Source organism: Zingiber officinale, chromosome 1B (genome assembly GCF_018446385.1).
Source record: "Zingiber officinale cultivar Zhangliang chromosome 1B, Zo_v1.1, whole genome shotgun sequence".
NCBI classification, from domain to species: domain Eukaryota; kingdom Viridiplantae; phylum Streptophyta; class Magnoliopsida; order Zingiberales; family Zingiberaceae; genus Zingiber; species Zingiber officinale.
This window is the reverse complement of record NC_055986.1, coordinates 39420504-39427863: the sequence shown is the minus strand read 5'-3', so window position 1 is coordinate 39427863 and position 7360 is coordinate 39420504. Positions and strand designations below refer to the sequence as shown.

General features: G+C 34.3%; 1 long non-coding RNA gene across 4 annotated transcripts; it reads right to left on the bottom strand.

Annotated features, from left to right (window-relative positions):
- Positions 1 to 3566: 3566 nt before the first annotated feature.
- Positions 3567 to 6876, bottom strand: LOC122055338. Of its 4 annotated transcripts, none has more exons than XR_006132858.1 (9): positions 6449 to 6876; positions 6166 to 6255; positions 5918 to 6060; positions 5581 to 5689; positions 5397 to 5491; positions 4754 to 4890; positions 4407 to 4477; positions 4232 to 4322; positions 3567 to 4058 (listed from the first exon to the last, which is right to left on the bottom strand). It is a non-coding gene; the product is annotated as an uncharacterized LOC122055338 (long non-coding RNA). The 4 variants fall into 4 exon arrangements; XR_006132864.1 differs by having other exon boundaries at positions 4407 to 4481; positions 4754 to 4829; XR_006132861.1 differs by having other exon boundaries at positions 4407 to 4481; positions 5918 to 6057.
- Between the last annotated feature and the right edge of the window lie 484 nt (positions 6877 to 7360).

The following is a 7360-nucleotide window of genomic DNA, read 5'->3' as shown; positions in this document are numbered from 1 at the left end:
CACCACAATATTATGTTTATAAGTATGCATGCAAGTATGTTCAAGTCATGTTATGTTTATATTTACGTTTATGCTTAGGTCTACGTTATGTTCATGTTATGTTTTTGCCTATGCATATGGGCATGCTTGTGATAGAGTCTATCATTATGTTTAGTTCATCTACCATGCTTACATTTATGCTGTAATGCTTATGTCACTGCTTATGCTTATGTTCATTGTATGTAGGTTAGGAGGTCCTAAGATACCATTGATGTGGTTTTCCTTAGTACATTAGATTATGGACGCTAACTAATGCATGTACAAGGTAGAGAACATGCTATAGAATTATTCTAAGTTCGAGGACGAACTTTTTATAAGATATGGGGAATTATAACGACCAAAATTTCCTCAATTAGAGTCCTAAAAGTAATTTAAAAATATTTTAAAATGCTATAGAAATATTCTAGGGATTTTTAGAAAATTTTAGAGTATTTTTATGTAATTTTTGGAGGTCGTTTGGTATTTTTACTAAACGAAGGAAGGAAGTTTCGTCAAAAAAATGTCCAAGCCGAGAATTGAACCCACGACCTTTGACTCGGTCAAAACATGGTTGACCAGGTGGGAAAACAGATTTTTCTGTTTAGAAAAGGCAGCGAATTTATTTAAGATAGTTAACAGAATATTGGATTATAAAAGGGATAAGTTGATCTTGGATTTGTTTGTTTAGAAAACGTAGCGAATTTATTTAAGATAGTTAACAGAATATTATAAAAGGGATAAGTTGATGTTGGATTTGTCTGTTTAGAAAAGGTAGCGAAGTTATTTAAGATAGTTAGCAGAATATTGGATTATAAAAGGGATAAGTTGATGTTGGATTTGTCTGTTTAGAAAAGATAGCGAATTTATTTAAGGAGTTAACAGAAATATTAAGTTATAAAAAGGGATAAGTTGATGCTCTGTTTTCCCGTGACTTAAACTATTCTCTCCTTCTCTTCTGCGTACGATGGCGGAGCCCGGGCAGAAAACGAAAGGGAGTTAGGGCATCATCTCCGGCGGCCGGCCAAGGTCCTAGAAGCCCTTTTTGTTCGGTTGTGAGTCCAAGAAGCAAGGTAAGTGCTTCTCACCTACAGTAGGAGTAGTTTCGGACCTTTGTTCTTCTTGAATTCGAAACATAAGAAGCGCTTATAGTGCAGATTTTTAATTAAGCCTATAGTGCAGATTTTAATTAAGCTTATAATGCAGTTTTTTATATAGAGCTTATATTGCAAATTTTAATTAAGCGCTTATAGTGCAGATTTTTAATTAAGCTATAGTACAGATTTTAATTAAGCTTATAGTGCAGATTTTTATGTAGGCTTATAGTGCAGATTTTAATTAAGCTTATAGTGCAGATTTTTAATTAAGCCTAAAGTGCAGATTTTAATTAAGCTTATAATGCAGATTTTTATGTAAACTTATAGTGCAGATTTTAATTAAGCATATAGTGCATATTTTAATTAAGCTTATAGTGCAGATTTTTAATTAAGCTTATAGTGCAGATTTTAATTAAGTTTATAGGTGCAGATTTTAATTAAGCCTATAGTGCAGATTTCAATTAAGTTTATAGTACAGATTTCTTTAGAGTTTCAAGTGCAGTTTCATTAAACTTATAGTGCAGTTTTGTTTAGCACAGTATGCAGATTTCTGTTAGCTTAACATGCAGAATTTTGATTAGCATAGTATGCAGATTTATTTCTGTTTAAACTGTAATTTTGGAACTTCTCAAGCACAGCAGTTTTAGTTGTTATAGCATTCAATTTTAGTTTGTTTAAGTATTCAATTTTGGTTTGTTAAAGTATTTGAGATCAATCTTGTATGAGACATCCTTTTATGAAAGGTATTAACAAGTATAAGAAAGATAAAGAAAAGAAAGAAGAAGGCCAAGGCCTTAAGTATATTCCAAAGTCAAGACTTTAGGGATTTTGGCACACAAGGTGCTTAAAGAAAATGCCGAGGCATTATATATTAGAAGTATTAAAAGATAACAAGTATTTTACTTTTATCAGTGGCACTGTACTGGACTCTTAGTGGTCCTTGGGTTGGGCTCCCATAGTCGTCCCTAAGTTTAGATAACCTAGTATGCAGGACTCTCAGTAGTCCTTGGGCTGGGCTCCCATAGTCGGTCCCTAGGTTTAGATAACCTAGTAAACCCTACTAGATTCGGGACCAGCTATATCGGGTCTAGTTAGGGATGCGTGCATAGCAAGTACAGTTGTCGGGCCCAAGAAGAAAGTTGATTATTATTTTGAAGTATTATAAGTATAAGTTTTTGAACAAGTAAATCAAGTTTTACATAAGTATAAAGTATTAAAGAATAAGTTTTAAACAAGTGAAATAAAAGAATAAGTTTAGAACAAATGAAATAAGTTTCATTTTGTTTTAAAGGCAGCAAGTTGAGTTTTCTTTTATGCTAGCATGTTATTTAGATTAGCTTACTGTTCTTTGCTATTTTCTGAGCATGAGTAGCTTTACATGTTTAGCATTTAGCCTGTTTGATTCCTTTACTATTAGATGAGCATGATTAGTCTTCATTATGCATTCAGTTAGTTCATGCTATAGATATATGTACATGCATATCGAGATTTTGTGAGTTAGATAGCGTTTACTAAGCATTTTACTTATAGATTGCATTTCCTCTTACTGCAGATAAAGGAAAGGAAAAGATTTAGCAAAGGAAGGCGACAAGGTGGTGCGGATGGTGTGTGATGCCAGGACTATGGAAGCCTTGGGACCTAGCATAAGAATTTATTAAGATTGTCATTTATTAAGAATGTATTAGATGAGTCATTTAGTCTTCCGCTGCTAGTTAATTGTATGTTTTTATTTTATTTCCGCTATTCATTACTTGCATGATTTGATTTTATTAAACTACGTAGTGATGTTATTTCTTTTGTGAGTTTGATATATGTTCCAGCCGCCTGTGGCTGAGGTATATTGTGTTTGTATATCAGTTTAAGGTCACCGGTACAAGAGGGACTCTGTCGAAATTTTTCGGTAGGGTTTTCATGTGATTTTTAATCATACCGGTTAAGTAGAGTTAGTAGCTAAGTAACGGTCATCCTTAGAGTGTAGTAGTAGTAAGAAGGGTGGTCTTTACAACCAGACACATACACACCACACACGTACGCATCCTACAACGTAGATATAATCAACACAATACCTCCAATATTACATCTGACACATAAGATCCACTACAAGAAAAAAGCTAATAGACAACGGTTTTAAAGCGTTGTCTTTGTGCCTGAAAAAGCGTTGTTAAAGGCACTGTTGTTAAAAGTCTGTTCAACGACAACGCTTTTAAAGCGTTGTCGTTTGTAACGAAGACAACGCTTTTTCAACACTATTACAACACTTTAAAAACGTTGTTATTTTTTTACAAAAACAACACTTTTTGCAACGCTTTAAAAGCTTTGTCGTTTTAAAGAAAAGTAAATAAATAAATAATTATTTAAAAATCATTATTTTTATATTTATGAAACTATTATTTTTCTTTTACCATGTCTAGATTCAAATTTTACATATAATCAACTCAGCTAATGATTTCAAACTCATACCAAAATAATAGAATTCTAACATTGAAGTAATATTAATATTTAATTACATGAGAAACTAGTAAATATCAAAATTAACACTAATTCTGTTTTAAAGTAGATAGTAATATTCACAAATTAAACAAAAAAGCACAAAATATCAACTCCGTCAACACTGCCTCCAACCAGCAGGAACACACCAATGAGCAGCAGGCCAGCAGCCGATTGAAATTTGTACCTTCTTTGGGGCAAAAGAGGTCCAAAAATTTGTACCTTCCAGATCTAATGGAGATTTCACTGTGAACATACAACTATTACCACTGTTAGTCCATCTCCAATACAACTCATCTCTGAGAAGCCCAGACCCAAATCCTGTGAGCACAGTTGTAGTTGAGATATTTTGATCTCTTCTCACTTGTGCTAATTTGACCTGCAATAGTGCATTAATCCTGTTGATTAGGATAAAGTGCCATTTAAGATACTGAGGAAGATTGTTTAACAGCATCAAACCTGCAGGAACAAACAAAATGATGTCATGCAATGTTAAAAAGAATATCCAAATAAAATCGGAAGCTGAAAGGTAAATGACAATGAAATAATAAGCAACGAAGGTCTAAATCACAGTGTATTAGGCTTGGCAGCCTCAGCATGCAAAGCCAAACAAACATCTAAAGCACACTTACTATAACAATATAACATATGTAATGCTCTTGGGACACTTGTTGACAAAGTATGTTTCTTTTTTGGTTGTTCAAGCTTCTTCCTTCGAGACTTCTAATAATTTCAAATGACGACAGTTAGATATGATGATTAATAAAAAAAGTGACAAATTAATTTGAAATAAAATCTAACAAATACCTCATCTTGGTTCACTACCAAGGATAAATAACTCCTTTAAGAAAACTGAGGCAAAGACTATTAGCTAAATCCTGTCTAAAGAAAACAGTGATCACATGACCATAATATATCAAAAAATGTGTAATGACTTTATTGCAGTTACATGTATAAAAATTAAGGAACATAATATCCACTAGCATTGAGCATTTATTCCTATAAATTGGAAATATTAATTCTTTATGCTATATTTTTTCAATGGATAATTAGAAAGGTGTGCTTCTTAATTTGGGAGCCTTAAATTCGAGTTTAGATTCATGTCCCATAATTAGAATCAGTTAACAATGCAACACCACATGATGATTGTTTACCTTTGAGCAATACCATAGCAGAAGATATTGCCTTCAAAATGGATGTTCCTTCTTTAGGCGTTGGATCAGTGAATTCCTTCAAACTCAAAACATTTGCATCAAATATTGACCAATATTCATATGCTTACAAGGTTGGTCTGCACAAAAATAATAAATTGACCGCTTAATCCATAGCATATAGTAGCACATTTTCCCAGTAAGAGACATTGAAATGAATTCCAACAACTTATCAAAAGTCATAACCATCTTGAAACATATTGTATTGCATGTAGAAAGAGTTTTCAAATTTCTAGAGCATATAAAGAGTATTACATAATAAGTTATTTTTAGTTCAACAAGATTATCAAAGATAAATAGCAAGCAACCAAGTATGAGATGGACCAAATTTTCAGTAAAAAAGGAATCGAGAAGGTATGGCTTGAATCAGAAAAACTTGTTCCAACAATTAGTGCCCAAGCTATACATTACATGGTTTAGAAAACTTTATAGGCTAAGCATCACGCAGCTGCTGCTCTAGGAAAGTGCTTAAGCACAGATGCCTATAGCTATCAGATGCTTATGCATTGCATATCTGTTTCACTTACAAGCAAGCACAAGCTTAAATCTAAAGTAGAAACATATAGAACCAAATCTAGAAGAATACCTAGAATGAAATGAGACATTTAATGGAAAATATAAAAACGCAAATGACAGTAAGTGCTATCTTCTTCGAATATCCACCCCTTCGACCAATATTACCTGGAAAAATAATATTATTTGTTAGACATCATAAATAAATGATAACCAATTCCTCAATTTATAAAAAAAATTGAATAAACATATATTACCTCTCTCGATCTCCTCGATCTTCTCTAGGAGGATTTTCTTTAAATCCTTGAAATTCTTCAATGTCACTTCTAATTCTTTCATTGTAAGTCTAGTGTCATTTGATTTTATCTGCATTGTATGTCGTGAAGAAATAAGAAACAAAATTATTTCAAAAAGATGGATGTTACAAGAGATTTAGATAATATCTCTTTTATTATTATAGAGAATTTAGATAATAGCATTCTTATGTCAATATAAGAACATAATCAGTATGATGAATTCCTAGGTAGGTTCAAAAATGACCAAATATTTTATACTGGGGACTCTTCTATATCTTAGGGGTGTTTAGAATCGCACCTTTGCTAGGAACTCGTCTAGGATCTTCAAGATGGCCCTTTCTGGAGATTCCTCAGTAATCTCCTCAGATTGAAAACTGCTGAAAATCATGTCAGAGAAAATCACCAGGAATCGCAGCTTTAGGTATGGATGCTTCGCAGCTGCTGCAGAAATCAGGTTAGAGGACACCGTGATCTCCTCTATTAAGAAAAAATGGGAAAGGAAACTGGAAAATTATAAAAACAGAACAAATCAAAAAATAAAAGGACCTCTGGGAGTGTTCGCCGTTGGGAGCTCCTCCGCTGGGGTGGGCGCGCCAGATGAGAGAGGATGAGTCCGTATCTCCACCATGGCGTTGGCTGGAGTTGAATTAGAGAAGATGAGTCGGTCTCGATATTCAATAAAAGAAAATTGTAATTGAGAGTAGAGATTTCAGTATCGATCCTCGACACCGGCAGTTTTTCTCACGGGTCGGCACAGAGACACCCGTCACCGGATCGAAAAGGAAAAGGAGAAAAAAAATGTAGAAGGAGAAGGAAAAGATAGCACCACCGATCGGCCATCAAAGCCCTAACGAGCTGGGGAACCCCCTTGGCGGTCTCCGCGGAGAGCCATCCCTCCTCCATTAGATTAGCGACTAGGGTATCGATCTTGTGCAGCGATCCGCACCTAGACAACGTGGAGACCATCTCTGTGTAGAGGTTGAGATCGACATGGTACCACTGCTTGCTTCGGGTGGTAGTGAAGGCTTTCAAGGCAAGGCATGACTGATCCTAAAAAACAAGCTATTATTTGAAGGTGTTCAGAGGAGAGATTCATAGAGAGGGTTTCATCATAGAGGGGTTGGACGAAGAGGAGTTCAAAGGAGAGATTTGAGGAGAGGGGTTTGTCGGAGAGGGGTTCGAAGGACACGAGTTCAGGAAGGGAAGGCTTTTTAGGGTTGGCATAAAAATTTCGAGGCCGAAGGAAAGAAAACACTGATGGGAAAAATACGGTGAAGAGTAAAAAATGTGTCTAAGGGAAATAAATCATGTTATTTTGATAAAAAAGTTCAAAGACAACGCTTTTCAAAAAAAATATTGTCGTAGTCCTCAAAAAACTACTCATAGACAATATTTTTTTATAAAACGTTGTCTATAGTTAAAACAAACTGTTCAAAGACAACGCTTTTAGTGAAAAGTGTTGTAAAAAAGAAATAGACAACGCTTTTTATAAAAAGCGTTGTCTTTTAAGTGTTGTAAAATCTCAATTTTCTTGTAGTGATCATCAACATAGACATTATCGACATGATCCCTCTAATAATACATATCAGACACGTGTACACATAACATAGATACAATCAACATGGTTCCTCTAATAACAAACACCGGACATGTGTACACATACAACATGCAAATGGACAATCAACCAGGTGACTCCTACAATACATACCAATCATATGTACACTCAACATCAAATACGAAA